General features: G+C 44.1%; 1 protein-coding gene across 5 annotated transcripts in view; it reads left to right on the top strand.

The window, feature by feature from the left end:
- The window catches only part of NFE2L2 (nuclear factor, erythroid 2 like 2), a 78,828-nt gene that overhangs the window by 49,185 nt on the left and 15,854 nt on the right, over positions 1 to 13,789 (top strand). The window contains exon 1 of one of the 5 annotated variants that reach the window (XM_043487643.1): positions 1,029 to 2,170. The exons of the other annotated variants lie outside the window; for them this stretch is intronic. The gene's annotated coding sequence lies outside the window, so the exon portion shown is untranslated. Of the gene's footprint in view, positions 1 to 1,028; positions 2,171 to 13,789 lie in introns of those variants that run through there. 5 annotated transcript variants of the gene reach the window in all.

Below are 13,789 nucleotides of genomic sequence, written 5' to 3'. Positions count from 1 at the left end.
AAGATTAATCTTTACACTTTTTCCAGTTACCAAGCTATTTAATAACTGTGTTTGTGAGGGGTGAAGTCGACCCTGAATACAGTGAACGTAAATACAACCTGTCATTGGACCTACCATGGGAAACTTTTAAGGAAGACTAAGAGACTAGCGGGGTTTAATTTAGAGAGGCAGGACCATTTCTTAATTTAATAATAGTTTTTAAAATTTCTGATATTTCAGCAGTATCTGAGATTCTGCCTTACATTTTTCAGGGACTGTTTTTCTTTATTAAATATCTTAGCTCCTGGTGACTTTAATTTTATTTGCCTTGTTAGTTGGTACATTCTCCTGTTCAACTGGCTCTTTTTATCTGGAAACAGTCGTCAAAAATAAGTTTGGTAGTGAAGATGTTTGGTAGTGAATATGGTGAAGAGTGAGACAGACAGGGTTAAACCTGGTTGAAGGAAAGTGGAGAGAATGGGGAGAAGTTGAGTTGAAAACAACTAGTGGAAACCTGTTGGTTCAAATTAAACACTAATCTCCTGTTTTGGCATTTCTGAATTGAAGCAGGCATAAGGGCTCAAATCTGTCTAATTGAAGCTTTCCTGGGGTTTTGTGAATAGTACATTTCAAAATTAAATACTTTATTTCTTAGTCCTTATCTTTAAACAGATTGTTCTCGGAATTATTATTGTCTTGTTTGTCTGAGTTAAGGATGCTGCAGGGTTTTTAGGATTCAGTGGATAATTTGCCTAAAAATTAATCTGACAACTCCCAGTATATTTAAAAAGCCTGGCCCGGCCACTTCTGAGAGTTTGCTGGAATCTGTTGTTGCACAGCAGGGTTGTCATTCTTTGGTTGCTAAGCTGTGTCAGACTTTGCGACCCCATGGACTGTAGCCCAGCGGGGTCCTCTGTCCATGGGATTTCCCAGGCAAGAATACTGAAGTGGGTTGCCATTTCCTTCTCCAGGGGATCTTCTTGATTCAGGGATCGAACCCCTGTCTCCTGCATTGGCAAGCACCTTCTTTCCCACTGAGCCACCGGGGAAGCCCACACAGCAGGGTATAGGAGGATAAATGTGCTAAAGGCGATATTCAGCCAGCTTCCTTCACCAGTGGCTATATGTTTTAAGTTTACTGGAGAATGGAGAATAGAGTTTATATTTTGATAATAAGATTTCTATGAGTTTTAAAAATGTAATTACCAGCTGCTTTTAAATATGCCCTAACAGACATTTTAGGGGCTCTAAGATACAGACCAAGGCTTCTTTCATTGATAATGAAAGATAATTGATAATTTCATTTTCTGGAAATGAAAGCAAAAAATACGTTCAAGTGTATAACATTCCCCAAAAGTATTATTGGAAAAAGACAAGTGTTCTTAAACTAACTTTCCCCGCCAAGACAAAGCAAGATTGCAAACAAAATCCTGTCTTGCCTAAAGTTGGGTTTTCTCTGTGTCAGCCCCTGCCACAGTAAACCCTTTTTAACTATTGTTATGAAGAATTTCAGGAACACTGAGGGTTGGAAGCACTTTTTGTTAAATTGGAGTATAATTGCTTTACAATATTGTGTTAGTTTCTGCTGTACAGCAGTGTGAATCAGCTGTAAGTATACATATGTCCCCTCCCTCTTGGGCCTCCCTCCCTTCTCACCCCTAGGTCATCCCAGAGCGCCACGCTGAGCTTCCTGGCATATGTCCTATGACACCTTCAGAGCCTTATAAAATCTTTCTCTGTGCATGAGCATTTATTTGGCCCAAACTGTGGTATAAGTGAAGACAAAGCCAGGACATAAGAGATACTTAGAGTACCAAATCCATCCTTTAAAGAGCTTGTTGATAATTGAAAGTCACTATCATTCATCAGCAGCCTGTATTTTGCTTTTGCTGTTGTTGTTGTTGTTTGGGTGTTTTGGAGCTCTTAATGGCTTGCGGGGATCTTCCCTGACCAGAGATTGAACCCAGGCAAGCAGCGAAAGCCCTGAATCCTAACCACTCAGGCCACCAGGGGATTCCCAACAGCCTGTATCCTGAGGATTAAAAAAAAAAACGCCCTGGCAGTACTAAGTTAGTCATGCTTTTTCTCACAAACTTGGATAATTGAGACTCCCAGCCCTGTGATACCGACAGCATACTGATGAGATCCAGCCTCTTCGTTGCTTTTCTTCAAATCAGAGAAGAATAATTGGGTAAGAAAAGAAAACTGTCAGGTCACTTTGGCTTTGAAGCCTTCTTTCAAACTTAAGAGTTTATTTTCTGCATTAGGCAGTTCTCCTTAATCACTTTTTAAAATCTCCAATACCTGTCTTATGTATGTATCTGTTCTTTTCCTCTACAATTCGCTTAAAAGAGCTGGGCATAGAATTTATATTTGTCTCTTCTTTAAATAGATTTAAGAGATATAAGCCCCATACTATACAGTCCACCCATTTAAAGTGGACACTTAGGTGACTGGGTGTATTCAGATTGGTACAGCCATCACCACAGTCAATTTTAGAACATTTTCATCACCCCAGGAAGAAGCCTCATACCCATTAGCAGTCACCCCCCATTTCCCTTCAGCTCTCTTAGTTCCTAGTAACCACTCATTATACGCTTATCTCTATGGATTTGTCTCCTGGATATTTCATATAAATGGACTCATAGCCTGGGTGGTTCTGTGTGACTGGCTTCTTTAACTTCACATGTTTACATAGTTTGACCGAATTGTATCATATATCAGGACTTTGTACATTTTATTGCTGAATACTGTTCCATTATGTGGATACACTGCATTTTATTTGTCCCCTCCTCAGTTCATGGACATTTGGGATGTTTCTACTTTATATATATTTTTGCTCCTGATAGCAGTGGTTCTTAAAATGTGCTGTGTGTTAGAGTTGCCACCCGTATTTAAAATACTGATGCCCAGGCCATATGTCTCATTAAATTAAAATGTCTGCAGGTGGGGCATCAGTATCTTTTTCAAACCTCTGAAGGAATTCCATCATGCAAGTAGATTGAGAACCAGTGTTCTGGAGGAGTTGGCACGGTGCTTGGTACCCGTGGCAGGTATGTCTATAGGGATTTAGAAAATCTGGTTAGGATGTTGCTTAATTCATGAAAGGAAGTGTTTTTATGTTTGATCCCTGACCTTCACAGCCTTAAGATTAATAACCTACATCTGAGAACTGTGTTTAAGGCACATGGTGAACGTTTGAAATTCAGTAAATATAAATTGAGCTCTGTAATCCCTCATGGAGATTTGGGTGATAATTTTAGTAGAATTCCTCTGTTTGGTCAGGATTGTGGTGACTGATAACCCGCAGTAGATTATTTGGGAATCATGTAGAGAAGACAGTGAGGACCAGTGCGAGGCACTGGGAGGTTGGAGAACCTGGAAGCTGGGGTGCAGTACTGCCTCCCCCCACAAAGCTCCAAGCTCTGCATTCCTGGGCCTCCTTATCTTCCTCCAGTAAAAAAACAAACGCTTCAATCTGGGACTCCCCTGGCAGTCCAGAGGCAAAGGCTCCAAGCTCCCAGTGCAGGGGGCCCGGGGTCAGTCCTTGGTCAGGGAGCTAGATCTCACCTGCCACAACGAAGAATCTGCACGCTACAGCTAAAAGATTTCTCTGTGCCAGAACTAAGACCCAGCGTGGCCAAATAAATAATATTTAAAAACAAAAACTTCAATCTACAAGGCCACTTTTAGCAACTCAGCTTTTTGATTCTGTGTATATGCTTCGTAAAGTCAACTTTATATTCTGACCACAGTGGCTACCATTTGTACTTAGCTGGATGGTTTCTGGTTTACACATTTGGAAACTAGGGCTAACTTCTGAATTGTTTGCGAGTTTGTGTGTGTGTGTATACGTGTGTGTTGTGCGTCACACTCGAGGGTATGGTTCAGGGCCTTCTGACACTGTCTCAGCCCTGCCTTGGGACAGCGTGGGAACAGGCCCAGCAGGGAGCTCCAAGCCAGCACCCATTTCTTTCAGTCTTTGGGCTCCTCTTTTGTGCAGTCCAGATCCAGTCTCTCCCAGGCCATCACCCAGTGGAGGGGTACATTTAGTCTTCCTTTGAGAGCTGTCTGCTTTTCTAACTCTAGTCATCAGTAGTTTGAAATTCTTTTAATATGTCCCTCCTATTATTGCTTTAAGATTGAAAAAGCAGTACTGTTCTTTCACTTATTTTGTGCTGAATGATATACATATGTGTTTAAAGTATTGATACCTTAAAACGGAAGAGTTTTGGTGTTAACACTTAGGCTGTCTGCAGTGCATACTTGTATTTCAGTGAGTGATCCTTCCTATTAAATGCCATTTCCCTCCTTTGCAGGATGGAGCCGATGTTCAGGGTGGGTAATACCCCTCCACCCCGCGTGTTTGTGTGGGGGGCACAGACACTGTTAACTGTATGGAGGTGGCCTGCTGATAAACAGTATAGAAATTTGCCTTACTTCAGATTTGACAGCCTTTTGTCTGCTCTGCTTCAGCACAGAATTGTACTATCACCCGTGGAGGCAGAGCCCAGCCTATCCCCAGGGAATTCTGAGGGATTAGACTGCAGGGAGCAAGGATTGGTCCGGTTCTGTGGCCTTCTGTGAACAGCCTCGGAACAGAGGTGTGACCCTGGTGGACTGACTGTGCTTGTCCCAGGGTCAGCTTAAGAACATGTGCGTTTTGCTGCTGCTGCTTGCTTTTACAGTCCTAGAGCAAGCGAGTCTTGCTACTATGGCTAGAGAGTATTGAAGAACCCTGAATTTCTTTGACCTAGCCAAAAAAAGAATTTTTTTAATCCTTACAGTCCTGGTAATGAAAACCACCAAAAATCAAAACTGTCATTTTTTTCCCTTGCACTAGGAAAAATGGTCAGTTTTGGAAGACGTCATTTTGTTCTTGGGGCTTCTCAATGAGACATGATTAAAATGGACATTGAGAAACCAACTCCAGAGGACAAGAACCAACCAGGGCAGTGAATTTAGTGCCGGCCTGGCTGCTCTCGTACCCCCAGCTCCTGTGTTCTTCCTCCTTTGGTTCCCGAGCTGAGACCAGGCGGAGACTAAGAACCAAACTGTGGGTTCAGGTTCTTTCTTTCCCTGCAGAGACAAAGGTTCACCATGTGCTAGAAACTTCTTTACCAAGCTGCATGTTTGGGAGAATCCTTGGGGCAGTGGAGATCCCAGGTTACCTTTCAGTTGGAAAAAAGTTCTGGAAGTAAAGGGGGAGAGGTGGGGAGGAAAACTAGTTTAAAAGATTCCTCGTAGTGAAGCCAGGAGGAATGCGGCTTTTTGGTCTCTTCTGTAACTCTTTGATTTGCTCCTCAGTGCGCATCTTGTGCCTGGGTCCTTCACGTGAGAAAAGGGAAAAGCACTGGGGACATTCTGCTGTGTTTACGTTCATTATCTTTAGTTCTTGAAATCACCCTGTTAAGGTAGGTTTGTCGCTACTGAGAAAATTCTTTGGAGAGGCTAAGCAGCAGTCCAGAGCTTGGTTTAAGAACTAGACAGCACAAGTACTTCAAGCAGAAGGATTTTATATAAGAAATTAATTATATAGGTGAGCCAAGAAACCAGCCAGCCAGCCTCAGGAAGCCACTTGCCAGTCCCGGGGCTGGAGGGGCAGAGAGAACAGGTGGAACTCCAGGAGCTGGGACCACGGCGAGAGGGGCTCTGCCTCCCATCCTCAGCCTCTCTCCCTCTCCCAGAGCCTTGGTGGGATGTCTTTGGGAAGGGAGCCTGGGGACGGAGCAGGGGCAGGATGGGGAAGGGATCTGGAAAGTGTTAGTCGCTCAGTCATGTCCTACTCTTTGTGACCCCATAGATCGTAGCCCACCAGGCTCTTCTGTCCATGGAATTCTCCAGGCAAGAATCCTGGATTGGGCTGCCATGAGGCCACAGGCAAATCACTCAAGCAGTCACGTAGCTGATAAGAACTGGAGCTGGGACGGGAACAGTCTTTGCTGTCAAAGTCCTTGGACTTCTCTCCAAACCATCTTCTTTTCAGAAATCTTAGTCCAGACCTAGTGCTTTGCCTTTGGGGCACGTGTCACACCAGCTTAGGGGCAAGTGGCATGGGCATCCCATAGACCGCAGTGCATTTGTGCTGTGTGTTCCTTCTGGTGAGTGGAGCGCACCACGTGTGACCACAGAGTAACTCGAAAAAATGAAATGTTAGAAACTCCTCTCAAGAGCACAGATGGAGACTCCAGTCGGGGAGTTCCCAGACTCGATAAGCATTCCCACTATTGTTGTTTCTGGGCCCCTGCCCCCATGGGGTGCCTCCGAGATGCCACGGCAGGATTGATTATACATATAAGTTTTTGGTGTTGCTGAAGGACTTGGGCCTCTGGGTCTTGAACTTGGGGGGAGGAGGTTCAGAAAAGAGGGAAAGTATCTAAGAAGAGCAAAGGGAACCTCGCATCTCTTCCACTGCTCCTGGTTAATGAAGCCTTTTCTCCCCAGAGAGATGTGGGTGGATATGGTACCCCTTTCCTCTGCCCCGTGGAACTGGGAAGCCTGTGGCCCTGCAGGGCGTGGCGCTTGCACTGAGCTGGGGTCTCCATTCAGGCTGCAGTGATGGTGTGGGTGCTGGCCAAGATGATAATGGAGACCGAGGGGGCAGTCTTTCAGTTCGCTTCAAGTCACAGTGCACTTGCAGCGTTATGAAGAGAACCAGCCTTTAGATGTGTGAAGACATCGGAATACAGGCAACTGGCAATTTCAGGAGGAAGAAAAGGAGAAAAGAAAATGCACATTTACTGAACAGTTCTTAGTACTGTACTCGGTCCTGGATGCGTTCTCTCTTACTGGGTCTCGACGATAAATCTGTGTGGATGGGCTGTTAACCCCTTTTTTACAGACAAGGAAACCTATTCAAAGAGGTAAGGTAACTTATCCAAGGCCATGTTACTCTCGCTGGCAGCACAGGGATTTAGAAAGTGTAATCACTGCCGTCCCTCCTTTCTTTCTTTGCTTCCTTGTCTCATGATTCTGGGTGTTTTGTTAGATGCTAAAGCATGAGGGGCTTCTCTACAAAGATTCTTTAGTTTGTTCTCAGGAAACCTCAGGATATTCCTTGTTCTTTGCAGGTAGGCCCACTGCCTCCTCAGATGGCAGCCTGTTCACTCCTCCTTTTCTGAGCTGGAAGGGGTTAGTGGGAGAGAGAACGCAGAAAGTGAGGAAGGTTCTAGAAACCAGAGGGACCAAGTATATTTTATTTACTCAGTGTCTGTACCAGCTCCTTTAAAACAGAACAGTTTTATTTGAACCATTGATGGTTACCACTGATATTTACCCTTTCTCCAGCCCATGGCTGCAGGGGCTGGTCCTAAAAGATAAGCTAAACATTTTTAAAAATTTCAAGATGACATTAAAAGTCATATGCCATGTCTCTCTGGATCTTGACTGTCTTTTCTGCCCAGTACTTTTTGAAGTAGCTTGGGAAGATAGTAAAGGAAGCTATCAAACAGCTGAAGAGGTTGAGTTATTGTGGTGATAGATTGATGGTTTAGAAACAAAGTCTAGAATAGGGAGGGAGGCAAGGTTGCCCACTTTCTTATCCTTTTCCTGACGATCAGCTTGAGGGAAAACAGCTTAGTGTCCTCTAAGAAAATACACTTAATCTGCATTTAGTTAGTTAGTTAGTTAAGTCTCTCAGTCATGTCCGACTCTTTGCGACCCCGTGGACTGTAGCCCATTGGGCTCCTCCGTCCATGGGATTCTCCAGGCAAGAATACTGGAGTGGGTTGCCATTTCCTTCTCCAGGGGATCTTCCCGACCCAGGGATCGAACCCAGGTCTCCTGCATTGCAGGCAGATGCTTTAACCTCTGAGTCACCAGGGAAGCATTGAATTAATTGTTATGTTATCCAATTTACAAAATTCCTTAATGCATATTGGAGAATACTATCGTATCTGTTCTCTCAAACTCAGTTTTATTGTTAACTTGAAGGAGTGTGTTTTTCAGATTCTTGAGGCATAATATTTTTGTTTTTAATCAAGTACCCAAATAATAATTTGAAGTTGATTTTTCTGTGACTAGTAGCTGTGGTTATAAGTGATACTAAATATGAAACCTTTGTGAACATAAGTAATTCTTTAACCCCAGACACCTTAGATACACAATGAAAATACTGAATTCTAAGCCTAACTCTAACTTACTCATTCCACAAATATTTATAAGGTGGTAGCACACCCTAGGGAACTTTCAGGGCATGAAGTTGTTTTAATCGTCCAAGATAATGTAGCGAATATATTGTCCTCCTTGAAGGACATTTGCTTCTCAAACTGCCTCTCCTCCTAATTAACCCAGGTGTTCTTTGTACACCTGGGTTTTAGGGCAGGGCATGTTTCAATACTTAATGAGTATAAATTAATCTATCTCTCCTGACTAAGGTATGACCTCCTGTAGGGTAGGGATTGTGTCAGAGTCATTTTCGTAACTCTGGCGGCTGGCACCATGCCCGGTGCTTATTTAATAGTAGTTGTTCAGCAAATGTGAGGCTGTGTCTGTTACTGCCCTCTCGGAACTCGGTATTTTTAACCTGGGGTAGATGAAAGGACAGAGGAGAAAATGTCACTTCCAACTGAGATGCTCAGAGAGGACATCCTGAAGGAGGTAGCAGTATATCTAGTTTGTTTTTTGCTTTTTTTTTTTTAAGCTGGTAAGATTTGTTTTGGTTCAAACTGCCGTTGGAAGCCGGAGGAAGCGTGCGGGCGTGAACTGGCCTGTGTCCGTGTGTTGGGTCACTAGGGCTAAAAAGGTGAGCGTGGGGCTGGCTGCAGAGGGCCTTCGGTGCCCAAGTGTGGTGTTTCAGACTTATATGAGGCATCTGGAAATCATGGGAGGTTTGGGAAAGGGTAAGACACATGAGCTGGGTGTGGCAGGAAGTTTATTATGGCCTCTGCTTGGGCAGGTTAGGGGCAGAGAGATGCTGATACGTTGGCATCAGCCCAGCACTGAGGATCTGTAATTAATACTCCAGTTTGTACCTCCTTTGTTAGCATTTTAAGAAGAAATTTTTAACCACCCCCCCCCCCCATTTTAAAGAAGGGAGTAGAGTTTTCTCTTTCCATTAGCTCCATCATGAAACCATTTGTGCTCAAGTTTGCACACCCTGCTGTTCCTGGGTTTTAACAGAAACTCATCACCAACGTATCCATCACTCCATTGATGAAAGGAGAGGAAGGAGGAGTCAGAAGTTGCCAGTTTGCCTTTAGGATGGATTGTTTTCTTCCCTGGTAACACTGGGGAGTTTCTCTCTTCTTGCCCGTTCCCACGATCCATTTGCTCTCATCATCTTCGTTCAGAGGGAAGAGCATCATCCTTGCCTTCTAGCCCCAGGGATTAGCAGTATTCACCCAAGAATGAAAACACAGACAGTATCCTGTCTTTTCTCTTCCATGGGCTCTGCTTCTGCGCCCCCCTGAGCTAAGAGAGGTGGGCATCTTGCAATGTTGGCGAAGGCAGCTACAGCCTCTGGGGCTCTTCCCACCACCAGCCAGGTGCTGTGGGCTTTCACACACTAATTTTGTCCCGTGGACTCCTTACTCCACCCTGTGAGTTAAGGAGCCTTATCCCTGATTTGTCGGGAGAGAACCAGGGGCCAGAGAGCTGGAGTGATAGTACGGGGGATGTGCCTCAGTTTTATTGTCATTAGATGTGGCTGAACCTACGTACAGTGTAGAATTAGGTGAGAAGAGAACTGGGCATGAGGATCTAGCACACAGCATACACACGGCAGCCCTGAGATTGTTATCATAAGTATACATCTTCATCGGGGATGTTTGAATGTGTGGGATCTGAGATTTCCTTGGCCCACTTGAAGAAAAATCCCTCCCTGAATCCATGCCCCTTGTCATTCTTTGCTGTAAGCGTCTCATTCCCCTATGGCTTGTCCTAGTCTCACGTCAGGGCCTGATTGTTGCAGAGACGGAAGACCAGTCCATGGCAAGGCCTTCCGTGTGCCCTGGGACACAGAGGGGCCCACACTGCCCTGTCTCCTCCGTGGGGCCCTCTAGCCTGTCCACTGGATGCCCTGCTTAAGGGACTGGTAAGCTGTCTCGGTGAACTCCATCACAGACACACTCCTTCACTGGTTGTAGAATTTCTTACTCTGGGTTTCTGAGCCTAGAAATGGAACAGTCTCCATAGGCAAGTTGTACAAATGGAAAGAGTTGGGGGGTAGGAGTGCATAAGTGGAAGGTTAAACCCAGCTGTGGGACTTCTGGTGGGTCAGTGGTAAAGAATCCCACTGCAATGCAGGAGGCTCAAGTTCGATCCCTAGATCAGGAAGATCCCCTGGAAGAGGGCGTGGCAACCCACTCCAGTATTCTTGCTTGGAAAATCCCATCCCATGGACAGGAGCCTGGTGGGCTACAGTCTAAAGTCGCTCGACTGAGCGACTGAGCCCCGCCCATGTTCATCTGACCCATGCAGCAGGAGTTGAATGTATTGGGAGGGTTACTGCTTCACCCCTGACATGTCTGTATTTTCAGGGGGCGCTCACACACCTTTTCCCCACATGGAAAACAGTTCTGAGAGGACAGGTGTTGCTCTGGGTTTTCTCTTGCAGCCAGAGCTCCCTGTACAGTTCGCCCCGACAGGACCGCTGTGTGCGGCCTCCTTGAAGAGGCCTTGGGTATGAAGAGGGCCTCTGTCCTGTGAGTGATCCTGTAGCACGCACCGGGGGTGGATCTCGCAGTGACTGGTTCTAGAGGTAGGTCTTCAGGCAGGATTACTTAACGTCTTGATGCTTCAGATTCCTTGCCCCAAAAGGAGATGATAATAATACCACCTTCCTTGCCAACTGGTTTGAGTACAAGTGAGCTCAAGGAGATGAGTGCTTGGAAAGGACTGAACACATAGAAAGCGCACGATAAATGCACTTATTGTTATTAGATTGTGTCGCGCTTTCCTTTACCCAGCTTTAGAATATTGGCACTGTGATCTTTCCTTCTCACGTCTTAACGTGAAGGCTCTCTAGGTAGCCGATGTCCTTATGTATTTATTTAGCAAGTTAACTGAAAAGATTGACCTTAAAGAAAGTTAAAGACTCCTGTACTGATTTTAAGAGAATGAAATGGGATATATATACTAATTATCATTTCCTTTTTAAGAGGCCCAAACTGCTGCCTGGCAGTTGACAGCAACAGTGGATTTTGTGCATGTGCAAATGTATACATTGGAAGCAGTTGAAATGTAATTTCCAAACTCAGGACTAATTCATATCCTTGGTTGGAACAGATAGTGTTGCTGGCCAAAATCTTGGCTTTCTTTGTCCACCAAAGCCAATTAAAAAGTACGGAGACAGAATTTGGAGGAAATGGAAAGGTGGCTTTAATTCTCAGCCAGCAGAGGGGAGGCGGGGAACACAGTAGGCTCATGCCTCAAGAACTGTGCCTCCATGAGGAGTCTAGGGGCTTGTATAAGATGAGGCCTCGCAGTCAGGAGTAGGTGATGAGGAACAAAGGCGTTAGGACTTGTCCAAAAACAGTCATAGGCTGGCATCGGTAACCCAGTAATTGAGTCTGGCAGTTCAGTGGCTCTGCCTTTCTGATATGTAACTGCTAGGGGAAGGCTGTTCTAAGGGTAAACACCAGATGCAGGATGTATTTAGCATATAGAGTCAAAGGAAAATAGGTGCGGAAGTGTAGCTCCTACAAAGTTAGGGGGAAGGAAAGCAAACTTAGTTACAGACATGCAGAGTTAGGAACAGTTTTAAAAAAAAAAAGCTAGAAATGATCAGGCCTGCTCACTGTTCTCTTATCTTCTTTGTTCTCTGGGAAAGGGAAATTAAAAAACTCTTTTTTTTTTTTTCCTGTTTTTCATGGCAACAGTGGTACTTTCCTATTACCTAAAGCCCTCATTTCTACCCATTCTTCTGGATGACCTTTGCAGTAGTCTGGTAATCATGTGGCCTCTGGACCATAACAGTGCTCTGTTAGTAACTCACACTGACTTGTACTCTCAGGTCGTTGAAGTAGCTTTTTGCAAACAATGGTGAGCAATGACCTAGTGTCCTTGAAAGGGTTACTGTTCCCATTGTATTCTCAGGAAATAATTTGCAGTATAGAGGAGTTTGGTTCATTAGGATTCCCCCGCTAAGAAATGTGGGGGGGCCCACCCTGTAGGTGCCCAGAGCTGCCCTGTCACTTGCCACTGGTCACTTTTGAGCACTTGAAATGGGACGGGTGTGACTGAGGGTGTGCATTTTTTAATTTTAATGAATTATGATTTAAAATTTTAAACAGAAGTAGGATAAGATATTTTTCTGTTGAATATAACTATTTTGGTGGGACCACATTTTATGTGATCATGTCATTTGATCTTTGTTAACATTCGTTGAGTGTTTTGTCACTTGTAATAGCTCATTAATAATTTAAAATTTTTGGTGACAAAGTAAAATGATGTTTTGATATATTGGGTGAAATAAATAATACTGATTAAATCAAATTAACTTTTTTCTTTTTTTGTAAGGCTACTAAAATCATTTTGGGCTTCCCTGATGACTCAGTAAAGAATCCTCCTGCAGTTTAGCAAACCTGGGTTTGATCCCTGGGTTGAGGAGATTCCCTGGAGAAGGGAATGGTAACCCACTCCAGTATTCTTGCCTGGAGAATTTTGTGGACAGAGGAGCCTCGTGGGCTCTAGACCATGGGGTCTCAGAGTTGGACACAACTAACACTTTAATGTAGTGTTAAACTACATTAGTCGGAGTGACTAACACTTTCCCTTTTCTCTAAAGTTGTTTAAATCACACATATGGCTTGCATTAAATTTATACTGGAAAGTACTGCCTTAGAGCCTCTATTACAGGTTGCTGAAATTAGCTTGTTCTAAAGTTCAAAATTAGGTTCCGGGCTTACATTTTGACTTTATGGAATCAGAGTTGTTTAGATGAAGGGATCTTTGGACTCACCCAACCCAACCCTGTCCTTCTGCAGATGGAGAGACTGAGGTTCAAAGTTGCTGTAACATGTTACTGTAACATGACCGTGGATGGGTGTGGAACTTAATGTGCTTTAGAGCCTATTGCTTTCCTTCCTGGGCTTCCTTGGCATTGGAAACATGGTGGGCGTCAGGGCTGCAAAGAACTTCCACCAGTTCCCGATAGAGGGATTTAAAAAGCAATTATTTTAGGCAGTGAGAGAAAGAATTTTTGTACTGTGTCTCCCGTGGACAGGATGATCGATTCCATGTTTGACGTGTAAATTTTTGTTGGGCAGTATAATGATATATCCATGGGGAATAGTAGTAATAAGGTACAAATAATTCCCACACTTTGTGCGAGCACTTACTTTGGAAAACTCCATACATCTGGCTTTCATATTTTTCTTTTTTTTTTTTCATATTTTTCATTTAAGGAGTTCTTTTCCCAAAACCAGAGATTTTAAACCAGACCCACAGCTTTTGTCCTTGAGAAAAAGACTGAGAGCTTGCCTTCAGGTGTTTGTTATCTAGGTAGGTAGCCTGAGATCCTTTGGTAAAAGTTTAGGCCTGTTTTATGGTATTGTTTTCTTCGTGGCAAAACTGACTTAAGGAAGAAGCCACCAACAATTAAAATGAACACCTTTAGAGCAAACCAGAATTTTTTGTCTATTTTGAGGAATCGAGGAGGAAAGGGAGCCGTGATGAGTCACTAAATGGTGATTTGATTTATGGGTCTGTCCATCAGGTTTAGCGAGGGCTCCTTCCGCTACAGATACAGTTGACAAGTCAGACGACCTTTGATATTTAACCTTTCTGAACCTATTTCTTCATCTTGCTAATCTTCACACAGAGTAGTGTGAGGATTAATTGACACAGTCATGCAAGTGAAAGTGGTTTG

This window comes from Cervus canadensis, chromosome 15 (assembly GCF_019320065.1).
Source record: "Cervus canadensis isolate Bull #8, Minnesota chromosome 15, ASM1932006v1, whole genome shotgun sequence".
NCBI lineage: Eukaryota > Metazoa > Chordata > Mammalia > Artiodactyla > Cervidae > Cervus > Cervus canadensis.
The sequence above is the reverse complement of the archived record's forward strand: the minus strand, read 5'-3'. Positions and strand labels throughout refer to the sequence as shown.